The sequence below is a fragment of the Hypanus sabinus genome, chromosome 7 (assembly GCF_030144855.1).
Source record: "Hypanus sabinus isolate sHypSab1 chromosome 7, sHypSab1.hap1, whole genome shotgun sequence".
Lineage (NCBI taxonomy): Eukaryota > Metazoa > Chordata > Chondrichthyes > Myliobatiformes > Dasyatidae > Hypanus > Hypanus sabinus.
The window spans coordinates 167,141,065-167,155,451 of record NC_082712.1 but is presented as its reverse complement, the minus strand read 5'-3'; positions in this window follow the sequence as shown (position 1 = coordinate 167,155,451).

Here is a 14,387-nt window from a genome sequence, read left to right as displayed (position 1 = left end):
AAGAACTCAGCATGTCTGCAGAATTTATGGAGGGAAATGGACAGTTGACATTTCTGGTCAAGACCCTTCATCTCAACTGGAATGCTAGAGGGCAGATAACTGACATATCATTTTTAAAAAAACTACCATTCTCTTTTGTTATAATCTGGCTATATCCCCTTTACTTACCCAGTCCAGATAAAGGGCCTTGACCTGAAAGGTTGACAGTTCGTTTCCCTCCCTAGATGCTGCCTGTCCAGCTGAGTTCTTATGGTATTCTGTGGGTTGTGTGAGGTTCATTGGGATTTTATTATGTTAGACACCAGGTATATATTGTTACTTTTATATGCCAAGTTAGCACTTGGGCCCAAGTGGGTCTTGCACTCTTGCAAATGATCCAATTCAGCAGGAAGACAGCTGCTGATTGGATCTCCCTTTCATAGTCGAACCTGGTGGCCGAACTGTGATCTGTGAAAAAAGGAACCAGATACCCTTTGTAATTTCTATTGACTCTATGTCAGGTCTGACCTACGAACAGTTCATTGTAATGGGAATTGTCAAGCCTGTGGAAAATTGTAAATACAAGCAACACTGGACAAAAAAGTTTTTTCAAAGTGTTGCTTCCTCAGAATTGTTTAAAGTGTTTATGATAGACTGCTTGAAGCTGAACACAAATATAATTTCAGGTAACTTGTATCATGTAGGAATTTGGAGAAACAAAAAAATAACTTTTATTGAATATAATGTGTTTAATTGCATAATGGTGCTGATGCTTTACAATAGTTCAACTAAGCTACAAATATTTTGTTGACGATTTTCATTTGTACTCAGTGTCAGAGGCCTCTTGCTTAAGTGCCCGACAATAACCAGGCAGCACTGATGGATTCCGTTTCTCATTGACTGCAGTGTCCTGGCGGGACCTTTTAACCATACTCGTCACTGACAGTACCAAGATTTGCAAGGAAGATGTCTAAATGGGAATGCAGAAAATGAATCTTTAGTGACATGCTGTACTTCACGGTTTTGTATGCTTGAAACATGTTGCTAATCAGTAGTATTGTAGTTGCCAAGAAACTTTTCAACAACATCCTTGAGTGCCTTCCATGTGATTTTCTCCGGTCCCACTACAAGTTCTTTGAATAGTCTGTCACTGATGACCTGTCTGATTTGTGGACCAACAAAAACGCTTTCCTCAGTCTTGGCATCAGTTATTCTGGGAAACATCTGTCTCAAATTCTGAAATCCTTCTTGGAAATTTATAGCCTTGCTAAAACCTGCCCTGCCACGCAGCATCTGCCCTGTCTAAGAATGCTCAGGCAAGCCTGGACAAGATAGAGAACTTTTCTGTTTATATGGTGGGCAACATTTTAAATCAGCTGAATCACGAATAGAGATAATAACAAATATGGGCAATTTCAAAAAAATAGTGCGTGATAGGGAAAGTTCATGGTGATTTTTATGATCAGCAGCCCAAAATCCTTAAGATGCCCCCAAAATTACAGGAAGTAAAATGTTTGTTGTCCAGCATAGGCACTACAGTTACAGAGTTGTAGAACACTACAACACAGAAATAGGACTCTTGTCTCATTTAGCCCACGTCAGCCTGATCTTCTGCCAAGTCCCATCTACATGCATCCAGTCATGTTGACGAGCACCAGACATGCACCCAGCTACATGCCCTCTGTACCCCTCTATCCAAACTTCTCTTAAATGTTATAATTCAACCCATATTTACCACTTTCACTGGCAGCTTGTTCCACACTCACTCCACCCTCTGAGTGAAGATGCTTTCCCGTAGACCCCCTTAACTATTTCACCTTTCACCCAAAACTTCTAATTTTAGTCTCACCCAACCTAAGAGGGAAGAATCTATTTGCATTTACCCTAACTATATTCCTGATAATTTTGTATACCTCTATCAAATCCACTTTCAATGTCCTATGCTTTAGGGAACAAAATCCTAACATAATGTATACCTCTCAACATTTTGTATACCTTTCATTCTCCTGCACTCCAGAGAAGAAAGTTATAACCTATTCAGCCTTTCCCTATAACTTAGGTCCTCAAATTCTGGCAACATCCATATAAATTTTCTCTGCACTCTTTCAAACTTGTTGATACTGTTCCTTAATAAACTTAATTTACTTTATATGTTCAATCATTTGTTCTTATTTAATGTTTGTATCATTTTGTTAGTTTTAAAATCTATTTGTCTAGTTTGTAAATGTTGCTAACAGGGACACATAAAAAAATTTGAAACCCTTTGAATATAGACTAGTGCGAGCCCGTTGAGCAGGGAACAGCTTGTAAAGTGAACTGAGAGTGCCCTCGTGTGGTAGAAAGAAGTATTTCGCAATTAAATATATAAGAGTTGAATGAATCAGAAGCAGGTTTATTATCAAAGGCATATATCATGAAATTTGTTAATTTAGCAGCAGCAGTTCAATGCAATACATGATAGTATAAGAAGAAAAAAGTAAACCAATTAAAGTATATATATACATAATAGATTAAAAATAGTGGAAAACAGAAAGAAAAATTAAAAAGTGAGGTAGTGTCTGTGGGTTTAATGTCCACTTAGGAATTATATGACAGAGGGGAAGAAGCTGTTTGTGATTCGCTGAGTGTGTGCCTTCAGGCTTCTGTACCTCCTTCCTGATGGTAACAATGAGAAGGTGGCATGTCATGGGTGATGCGGGACCTAAACAATGGACGTTGCCTTTCTGAGGCATTGCTCCTTGAAGATGTCTTGGATACTGCGGAGGCTAGTGCCCAAGATGGAGCTGACTAATTCATTAGGATTACTACAAGTTCAAGTTTAATTGTCATTCAACCATACATGAATACTCATGAATACAGCCAAACGAAACAGCATTACTGCGGGGCCAAAGTGCAAAACACAGTACCAACAGGCATACATACTATAGCATAAGGCACATACATCACATATAAGATTGCAGTAAAATACAGTCACAAACAAAAAATATATAGTCCAAGTCTCTGAGTCCATAAATGTTGCAGCAGTCTGCAGTTGAACACAATACAGCTCATCTTCTGCTGAGCGAACACTGATGGGGCTGCACTGACTCTATCATGGATGCTATGCCACACTGCCTCCAGTATTCTAGTGAATCAGGCTGACTCTGATGCCTCTGCCTCTCCTGGGCGGCCTAAATAGGCAAGACCGCGGCTTGAGTCCTGAACCTTGCTAATATTGAGGCCACAAAGCAGCCTTGCGGTCTGCCAATAACCCAGTGAATTGGACTTACAGCATTCCACATTAACCATGTCCAACAGGGTCTTGCGATCACAAGAAAGGTGACTAAGATGATCACACACTGTTAGTCTACACACCGCCTTCACATACCAACTCGTCCAATGCCTCTCTGAAGCAGGCTGTAGCGCGATCCTCACCAACTTCACCTCCTTCAGCTTCTCCACTAATGAGCAACTCGCTAATGAGGTAGGCCTGCAGTACTTTAAGTCTTAACATCTAGAGGGTCTTGTGATCATATAAAATACATTTTAAAAGGACAATAACATCTTTGTTGGCCCTGTAGAACCCATTGTATATTCGTGTGCAACCATCTTACCAGAAGTAGTACAGTGTGACATTCCTTTATTAGTTTAACAACATAATAAATAGAAAATTAAAAAAAACACAGCAGAGATCTGAGATTCAGAATATCGAAGTAAATTTATTAAAAGAGTACACGTGTCACCATATACAACCCTGAGATTCCTTTTCTTGCAAGCATACTCAATAAATCTATAGAATAATAACTATAACAGAATAAGTGAAAGACCACCCAACTTGTGTGTTCAACCCGTGTGCAGAAGACAACAAACTGTGCAAATACGGAAGGAAAGAAATAATAATAATAAATAAATAAGCAATTAATATCGAGAACACGAGATGAAGAGTCCTTGAAAGTGAGCCCATTGGTTGTGGGAACATTTCAATGATGAGGCAAGTGAAGTTGAGTGTAGTTATCCCTTTTGGTTCAAGAGCCCGACGTTGAGGGGTAGTGACTGTTCTTGACTCTCATGGTGTGAGTCCTGAGGCTTGCTGGCAGCAGTGAAAAGAGAGCATTGCTGGTGGTTGGGATCCCTGATGATGGACGCTGCTTTGCTGCGACAGTGTTTTATGTAGGTGTGCTCAACGGTCGGGAGGGCTTTACCCATGATGGACTGGGCCGTATCCACTACTTTTTCAAGGGCATTGATGTTTCCAGACCAGGCTGTGGTACAGCCAATAAATATACTCTCCACTACTCATCTACACAAATTTGTCAAAAGTTTTAGATGTCATGCCAAATATCCACAAACTCCTAAGGAAGTAGAGGTGCTGTCTTGCTCTCTTCGTAATTGCACTAAGTGTTGGGCTCAGAACAGGTCCTCCGAAATATAGGTAAAGCCATGCCACCCTCTTTTTTAGGTTTTTGGAGATAGATTTTATTAATTCTAGAGCGCTCATTCTTCCACAGATATGACAAAATAATAGAGTCTAAGGAATCAAAAAAAGATTTAGAAATAAAAATTGGAATTGATTGAAATAAGTATAAAAGTTTAGGGAGAACATTCATTTTAACAAAATTAATACAACCTACCAAAGACATAGATAGAGGTGACCATTGTACCAGACTCTGTTTTATAGTATATGAAAGATTGGCAAAATTTTCATGAAGGAGATCTTTAAACTTCCTGGTGACTGTAATCCCAAGATAGGTAAATTGATTATGAACTACTTTAAAAGGGAGATCACGAAATGTTAATTCTTGTGCTTCTTTATTAATTGGGAAAAGTTCGCTCTTGTGTAAATTAAGTTTATAGCCAGAGAACTGGCTAAACTGGTCAAGAAGTGAAAACATTGGAGGTAAGGATGTAGACGGATTTGAGAGAAAGAGTAATAAGTCATCAGCATAAAGAGAAACTTTATGCTCAACACCCCCTCTCCAAATCCCGGTCAATTCAGGACAATTTCGAAATGCTATCGCCAAAGGTTCCATAGCCAAATCAAAGAGAAAGGGACTTAAAGGGCATCCCTGATGGGTGCCGCATTTGAGGTTAAATAACTGGGATTTCTGAAAATTAGTTAAAACAGAGGCAGTAGGACACAAATACAGCAATTTGATCCAAGAGATAAAACTTTGACCAGTCAAATTTTTCTAACACTGCAAAAAGGTAGTTCCACTCTATATGATCAAATGCTTTCTCCGCATCGAGAGAAATAACACATTCAGGAATCCCAGTTGGAGGTGAATATAAAATATTAAATAAACGCTGAATGTTAAAAAAAGGGAGATGGTTTTTAATAAAACCAGTTTGGTCATCAGAGATAATAGAGGGAATAACAGTTTCTAATCTATAAGCCAAAACTTTAGCCAAGATTTTAATATCAACATTGAGCAAAGAAATCGGCCTATACGAGGAGCACTCTGTTGGGTCTTTACCCTTTTTTAATAAAAGGATAATAGATGCCTCATTAAAAGAGGGTGGCAATTTGCCGTAATTAAATGAGTCAGATAATACTGAGAGTAACTGAGGAGAAAGAAGTGAAGAGAATGATCTATAAAATTCTACAGGGAACCCATCAGGTCCAGGAGATTTCCCTGAGGACAATGCAGAAATTGCAAAAGATATTTCTTCTGATGATATGGGCGCATTAAGTTTGGCTTTAAAATCAGATGAAAGCGAAGGAATTTTCAGATTATTTAAAAAATGATCAACAGAGATATTGTCATTCAAAGGTTCAGAGGAATAAAGTCGAGAATAAAAATTTTTAAATGCGTCATTGATTTCTAAGTGATCCGATGTAAAGTCTCCGTTCTCCTTCCGGATCTTTGTAATATGTTGTTTGGCTTTGGAACGCATCAGCTGATAGGCTAGAAATTTACCAGATTTGTCACCATGAATATAAAAGCGACTCTTACTTTCAAGAAGTTGGCGTTCGACAGGTTGAGTAGACAGAAGATTAAATTTAGTTTGAAGTTCTACACGCTTCTTGTATAATTCAGGTTTCTTAGTTGGAGCATACAGTTGATCCAATTCTTTAATCTGGTTAATGAGGTCTAATCGATCTGTACAGGACTTTCTATTAAGATTTGCTGTATAGGAGATTATTTGACCCCTCAGATATGCTTTCATGGCATCCCAGACAATCTGGGATGACACTTCAGGTGATGTATTAGTGTTAAAATAAAAGGTTATCTGATCCTTAATAAATTTTAGAAAATCATCATCCGATAAAGTCGAGTCAAACCGCCAGTTTATTCCTCTGAGGGAGACCAGGAAAGTTTAAAGACAGAGTAATTGGGGCATGGTCAGAAATCAGTATACTCTGATAATCACAAGAATAGACAAATGGAATGAGTTGGTTATCGAGTAAGAGGTAGTCAATTCTAGTAAAGGTATGGTGAACATGTGAAAAAAAGAATAATCTCTCTCAGTAGGATGAAGGAAATGCCATATATCAGAGATACCATAGTTAGAGAGAAACGATTGGATAGCTAAGGCAGATTTAGTAGGTGGTCTAGTAACAGAGGACGATCGATCCAAATTAGGATCAAACCAACAATTGAAGTCACCACCCAGTATAAGGGAGTATGAGTTTAAATCTGGTAGTGAGGAGAAAAAACATTCAAAAAAATTAACATCATCAAAATTGGGGACATACAGGTTTTCTAGTACAACTTTAGTATTATATAATTTACCAGAAACAATAATAAAACGGACATTTGTATCAGATATCTTATTATGGAGTTCAAAAGGAATATTTGAGTTAATAAGGATGGAGACCTCCCCCCCCCCCCAGCTTTAGTGGCAAAGGATGAATGAAAATGCTGACCCGCCCATTCGACAAAAGCCGAGAATTATCAAAATAACGGATATGAGTTTCTTGAAGGAAAGCAATGTCAGCTTTGAGTTGTTTAATATGTGAGAATACCTTCCTTCTTTTAACAGGATGATTCAATCCCTTTACATTCCAGCTCACAAATTTAAGTGTACTAGCCATTATCAATTGTTAATGCATGAAAGGCAGCAGGCATATAAAAAATCAAGCAGTACAATAACAGTCTGGGAGCAGATATGTAAACATAGATTCGTAGAATCAAAACATAAGCATGTCCTGAGTAACAAGGGAAAGGAATAGAAACAGTGAGTGATGTTAGAACTGGAAAATCCACCCCACCCTTGCAACCCAAAACTAGATGGCTACCAAAAAAAGCAGCTAGCTCTACCAAAAAAAATTAACCCAAATATGACTTCCAGATCTGTGTCATTAACAACAGTTCTGTATAAATACTATAGCTAATGGTAACTAGTTTATGCACTAGAAAACATAATTACAAATAGGAACAACTTCTGCAGAAGTATAAAACTTAATACAAAGAAAATCAAAGGAAAACCAAAACTAACCTACCCGCGAAAAATTATAGAAGATTAAAAGAAGAGGAAAAAAAAGGAGGGAGAAAAGGGGGAAATTCTAGGTTCGAGGAGAGTACTTATCAACCATTTACAGAAAAAAAAAGGCAGCAAAACTTAAACTGTAAATCAACCAACAGGGAGGCCTTCAATAAAAACTCCAAACCTCCAAAACAAGTTAGAGTCAATTGTAGATCTCTGTAGATAAGGTTATACAAGAATAAAATAGATTACACAAGTACAATCTAAACGTCCACAGGGAAACATTAAGCACAGAATATCAATTTAGAAAAAACGCATCAAGTCTAGGGAGAGATTGTCTACAGCCCTTAGAGTTTCAATAGATAATGTCTAAGTTATTCAAGTAAAGTCTGAGTCTGGAAAAAATAATTTTACTGCGAGAGGTACTTATCCACCATTTTAGGAGGTCCGACCGGGTTCCGAAGAAGACGGGGTGGCCGGAAGACTTCCAACAAATGCCTCAACCTCCTTCACTGACTTAAACCACTTATATTCTCCAGTAGCAAGCGTAATTCGAAGGTCGGCTGGATTACGAAGGGAGGGTCTAAGTCCACGATCAAAAAGCACATTCATTACACCTTTAAACTCAGTACGCATCTTCAGAACCTGGGGGGCAAAATACTCCACAAAATGAATGACTGAATTTTGAAAAGCAAAAGTACCTCTACGGCGTGCCTCCATAATCAAACGGTTTTTCACCTAGTATTGATGAAAACACAAAATTACCGGTCGTGGGCGGGAACCCAGAATTGCGCGGGGAGCGTAGATCCCGTGTGCCCTTTCAAGCTCAGGTGGATTTGGAAGAAATTCTTTCCCAAAAATCTCACAGAGAAAATCAGAAAAAAGCTTCACGAGGGAACCCTGTTCGGTGGCCACTGGCAAACCAAGAATTCGTAGATTGCAACGTCTGCTCCGGTTTTCAAGATCCACCATTTTGGAAAAAGGTTTACTATTCTTCTCCTCTAGGCTGGAACAGAGGGTCTCGAAGTATTGGACGTGGCGTTTTAAATCTTCAGAGGTCGAGTCGATGCGAGATAAATGTTCAGCATGTTAGTCTACTCTAGCGTTGGTCCGATCCAATTTGGCATCCAGCTGGTTGAAAGAGGTTCTAAATTCCTTTAAAATGTCTTCTCGATGTTGCTCCAGAGCAGCGAGAATCTCAGTCAGCAGAGCCATAACTTCCTTTTTCCCGGATTTACAGCTTTTGGTAGACATTATAAGATAGGTGTGTTCGCAGGCAGGTAAAAGAGACCTAATAAAATACCTAACTAAGGTTTAAGAATGGAGACATATAGTGCAAAGATAGGGAGAATGACGGAGCAAAAGTTTGAAGCAGCTAAGCAATCGCCATCTTACCGGAAGTACCAACCCAGAAGAATTTAAAGTTGCTGACCCTCTCCACCTCTGATCCTCCGATGAAGACTGACTGACTCATGGACCTCTGGATTTCTTCTCCTGAAGTTAATAATCAGCTCTTTGGACTTGCTGATATTGAGTAAGAGGTTGTAGTTATGGCACCACTCAGCTAGACTTTCAATCTCCCTCCTATATGGATCACCACCTTTGATTCAGCCTACAACAGTGGGCATCACTGTCAGCAAACCTGAATTTGGCTTTGGAGCTGTGCTTATTCACACAGTCATAAGTGTAGAGTGAGAAGAGCAGGGGGGGCTGAGCACACTGCCTTGTGGTGCTCTTGTGCTGATGGAGATTGGGGAGGAGATATTATTATCAATCTGGACTGACTGGGGCCTGCAAGGGAAGAAATTGAGGCCAAGGTCTTGGAGCTTATTGATTGGGGAAGATGGTATTGAACGCAGATCTGTAGATCATGAAGAGAATCCTGATGTATGAATCCTGATTCATCTGAATGGTGAAATAAAGAAGCCTGAAATAAAATTTTTAAAAAACTGGTGATGCTGAATCTGTTTGAAGAGGTAATAAACACAAGAGATTCTGCAGAAACCAGAAATCCACAAAATGCTGGAGGGACCCAGCAGGTCAGGCATTTATGAAAGAGAATAAACAATCGACTTTCAGTCTGGGACCCTTCACCAGGATGTTGACCGGCACTCTGCTCATAATGCTCCATACCCCTTCTATTCATGTACTTACCAAAACTTATCTCAATGTTCAATCGAATCCACATTTACTATTTTCCCTGGCAGTTAACAAATGTCACATAAATGTCGGATGATATTAAACCTGACTCCGCTCATTCCACAGTAGCACCAGCCTCTGAGTGAAGGAGTTCCCCAATATTCCACCTTCTATCCCTACCCTATGACTTCTTTCATTTACCCAGTCTATTGTAATTCTTTGTGGGAAGAGAAACAGAGTTAACGCTTCAGGTCAAAGTCCCATGTGCAATGAGAACCCTTGGCCTGAAACGTTAACTGTTCCTCATTCTACAGAGTGGGTCTGATCTTGTTGAGTATTTCTGGCAACTTCTGTTTTCCATTTCCAGCAGGTACAATTTTTGTGGTTTTCGAGTGTCTGTGGTCGAGGTGCGAGTTTTGGGAATAAACCTAGTAAAGAGAGGCTGAGCAACTTGAGAAAGTCACCTCCCATTGTCACTTTGGACACGGCTGGGCAAAACTTTCCCATTCTGGGCCAGGCTTTACTTTTTATTTCCAAAAAAAAACATTATCCATAATAAAAAATATATATACAAAAGAAGAAAACTGTGCAAAAAAAAAACGTTCACAGTTGTTACATTTAATACTGCAGAACAAAACAGGGAGAGAGAGCCCAAAGCCCTGTGGTGATAAGCCTGTTGGAGGGGCAACCCCGCCTGACTCATGGTGTCAAGGTGGTGGAAGGAGCCCAGACTGTTCTTCTTCCCCATGGAGACTCAGCATTGGAAATGCAACCCTAAAACACGAGGTTGTGACCAGTGTAACATCACGTGTCCTAATGTCTTTGTGTGCGGCTAGTCAAGATGTACAATGAGGTCTGTGGAGAAATGCAATTTGTTGAATGTTTAGTTTAATGTGGCTCGCTTCCATTGTCTTAAAATCTTTAAAAATGTCATTGTGACATAAACTTCAGTTTGTTTCAATCAGACACGTGGACAGTGCTCCTGATCATCTCGAGCACATTAAATAGAAGGTTCCTTTAACTTAATGCTTCAGATTTTTAACACTCAACCTGGTCACTCCCTTCAGCTCCACAGTCCTCTAAAGATTCCATGACCTGACAATTCCACACTCTGGGAAATACCAACATCTTTTGCTGCATTCTAGCCAGCTGTCTCTTTCATCATTCAGGAATCTGTCCTTCGGAATTCCCCCGCACCCTTCCCCTCCCTCCCCCCCCCCCCAAACATAGATGCCACGTCAGCTTCAAGCCACTCCTTAAAACCTTTTGCTTTGACCAAGCTTCGGGTCACGTCATAACAGACATGCTTGAAACCTGAGATGTTGAGAAAATGTTGGAAATACTCAGCAAGTTAGAAAGCAAAATGATTTTATGCTTCCAGCCAATGGAAAACTTAGAAATCAAACAGATTTTAAAGTGCTGTGAAGGGTGTACGAAGGAGAGGACAGAGGGATTGTCATTTTTTCATGAAGATATATAGCACAGAAGCAGGACCTTCACTCAACTTGCCTAAGTTGACCACGTTGTCTACTTGAGGTTGTCCATCTTCCTTTCATTTGGTCCATATACTGTTAAACCTCCTTGACCATGTCCCTGTCAACATGTCTTTTAAACATTGTAATTGTCAGGATTAACACAATCGATTTTGCAGACGCTAAAAGTCCAGAGTAATACACACAGAGAGCTGGAGGATCTCTGCAGGTCAGACAGCATTTATGGAGGGAATACATAGTTGAGGTTCTGGGCTGAGGCCGTACATCGGGACTGGAAAGGAAGGAGAAAGAAGCCAGAATAAGAAAGTGAGGGAGGAGAAGGAGGACAGGCTAGAAGGTGATAGGTGAGTCCAGGTGGGTGAGGCAGTGGGTGAAGTGAGAAGCTGAGGGGAGGCGCGATAGGCGGAAAATGTGAAGGGATGGAGACGAAGGAACCTGATAGGTGAGGAGATTGCACCATGGGAGAAAGGAAAGGAGGAAGGGTAAAGGAGAAGGTGATAGGCAGGTGAGGGGAAGACAAGAGGTAAGAAAGGAGCTAGAGTGGGGAAAGGAGAAACTTACTGGAAGCTGGAGAAATGGCTGATCATTCCATCAGGTTGGAGGCTACCTAGATGGAATTTGAGGTGTTGCTCCTCCATCCTGAGAGTGGCCTCATTGACACAGCACAGGAGGCCCTGGGCTGACGTATCAGAGTGGGAATGGGGAGCGGAATTAGAATGGCTGACCACTGAGAGATTCTGCTTGTTGTGGATGGAGTGAAGGAGTTCGACATTAATTAGAACAATTTGACAATAATTAGAACAATTAGATGATAACTAGGAGGATGATGCTTTCAAGTTGAGGACCTGAGTTGTCGGGAAAACTGTAATAGGTCAGGCCTTTACTCCTTAGAGCACGGGAGAATGGGGGGAATTCTTAAAGAGGCATTCAAAATTATGAGGTGTATAGATAGGCATTTTCCCTTGGGGTTGTATGAGGCTAGAACTAGAGGCCAAAGGCTTAGCATGAAAGATGAAACATTTTTGGGGAACCAGAGATGGAACTTCTTCACTCAGACCGTGGTGTGAACATGAAATGAGCTGCCAATACAAGTGGTTGATGTGGGTTTCATTGCTGTGTCTGACATGGTCTAGATGGACCAAAAGGCATGATTCTGTGCTATAGTAGAAATGACTATATGTAATTGTACCCGTATTTACCACTCCTTCTGGCCGTTTTACCATATATTGAATGACTTGGCACTAGATTGAACTAGAACTGAGCTAAACTAAACATGCCTGGACTCTTTCGATTTTGTATTTTATATTTTGTGCTTTTCACTTTTGTTTTGCCATTTGTGTGATTTGGTTTTATTTTGCACAGGGGTAGGGGTGCTGGTTTGATGTTTCTCTTTGAATGGGTTCCAGAGTTTTCTCTGTTTTGTGGCTGTCTGTGGGAAGGACGAATCTCAGGGTTCTGTACTGCATACATACTTCGATAATAAATGTTCTTTGAATCCTTGAGTCTTTCGTCCACCACTGCCCGAGTGAAAAAGTTGCCCCTTAAACCCCTTTAAAATCTTTTCCCACTCACCCTGAACCTGTGCCCTCTAGTCTGGAACACACTTACCCTGGAAAGAAAAATACTGTAACCATCCACCTTTTCTATTTGCGATAGGCAGAAATTTAAAAAATACAAAAAATGCTGCAGGAATTCAGCAGGACAGACAACAACTGTGGAGTTAATGTTTGCGATGGGGTGGACACTAGAACTCCTCGTGCTGACAAGAAATCCTGGACTTCACATGCTTGTTTCTCCCTTCGCCTACGCAGTGTGCCTCCTGACTTGCAGAGTTTGGCCAAATGCCAGCTTGTTCTTAAAATCTAATTATATTCCTGTAAAGTGCTGTTATGACTTGTTACTCATTTTATATTCTAGTAACACACAGGCCTGCATTATTTTTAAAGTTTAAAGTTCAAATTTCAGAGAACCCTTAGTATCAAAGTGCATATACTATATATGACCTTGAGATTCATTTCCTTACAGGCAGCCAGAAAATAAAGGAACAATAGATCCTATTTTTAAAAAGGACTGTCAAACATGCGCCATGCAGAAAACAAATTCATGCATAAAACAAAAGCAAGCAAACAGCTGAAGCTCTCGGAAGGGAGCCCGCAGGCATGAAACCAGTCATCCCCACTGATGACTCAGGAGCTCATTGGTTGCAGGCCACAGCCTCAGTACGGTACCCAGATGAGTAAACCTGAGCTGTCTGTCCCTTGCCTCTGCCCCGACACTTTGACCTTTACAATTTGGCCCAGTGCTTAAATCTTGCAGACCTCAGTTTGTTCCTCAATCTTGGACACAAACACCACTGCTTTGATATGCTCTCGGGCCTGGGCCCTGCCACCTGGATTTGGCCCATACCCGACCTTTTCAGTTCTGCATTTTTTTCCCCTTGTCTACTATGCATGGTCTATCTGGCTTTCAAACAAAAAGTTTTCACTATATCTTGGAGCTGCTAATGATAATGAAATCATAATGAAAAATGATGCTGTAAAAGTAGGAATGGGGTATGAGGAAAGGGCAGAAGAGATGAATAGTATTTTGCTTCAGTCGTCACTGTGGAAGAAACCAGCAGTAACCCAGAAGTTCAAAAGTGTCAGGGGCAGGAGTGAGTGAAGTTGTCTTTACTAGGGAAACTGAAAGGTCTGAAGGTAGATAAGTCACCTGGACCAGATGGTGTAAACCCCAGGGTTCTGAAAGAGGTGGCTGAAGAGATTGTGGAGGCATTAGTAATGATCTTTCAAAAATCAATTGATTCTGGATAGTTTCAGAAGACTGCAAACTTGCAAATGTCACTCCACTCTTCAACAAGGAAGTGAGGCAGAAGAAAGGAAATTAAAGGCCAGTTAGTCTGACATCAGAGGTTGGGAAGATGTTGGAGTTGATTGTTAAAGATGTGGTTCCTTCAGGGAAAATCTTTCCTGACAAATCTGTTGGAATTCTTTGAAGAAATAACAAGCAGGATAGACAGAGGAGAATCGGTGGATGTTGTGTACTTGGATTTTCAGCATGCCTTTGACAAGGTGCCACACATGAAGCTGCCTATGGTATGACAGGAAAGATTGTAGTTTGCATAGGGCATTGGCTGATCAGCAGTTGGCCAAGAGCAGCAGTAAAGGGGGCCTTTTCAGCTTTGTTACTGGTGACTAGTAGTGTTCCCCAGGGTCTGTGTTGGGTCCACTCTTTTTACATTGTATGTCAATGATTTGGATGATGGAATTGGTGGCCCTGTGGCCAAGTTTATGGATGATACAAAGACAGGTGGAAGGGCAGGTGCTGTTGAGGATGCAGACAGGCTGCAGAAGGATCCAGTTTAGGAGAATG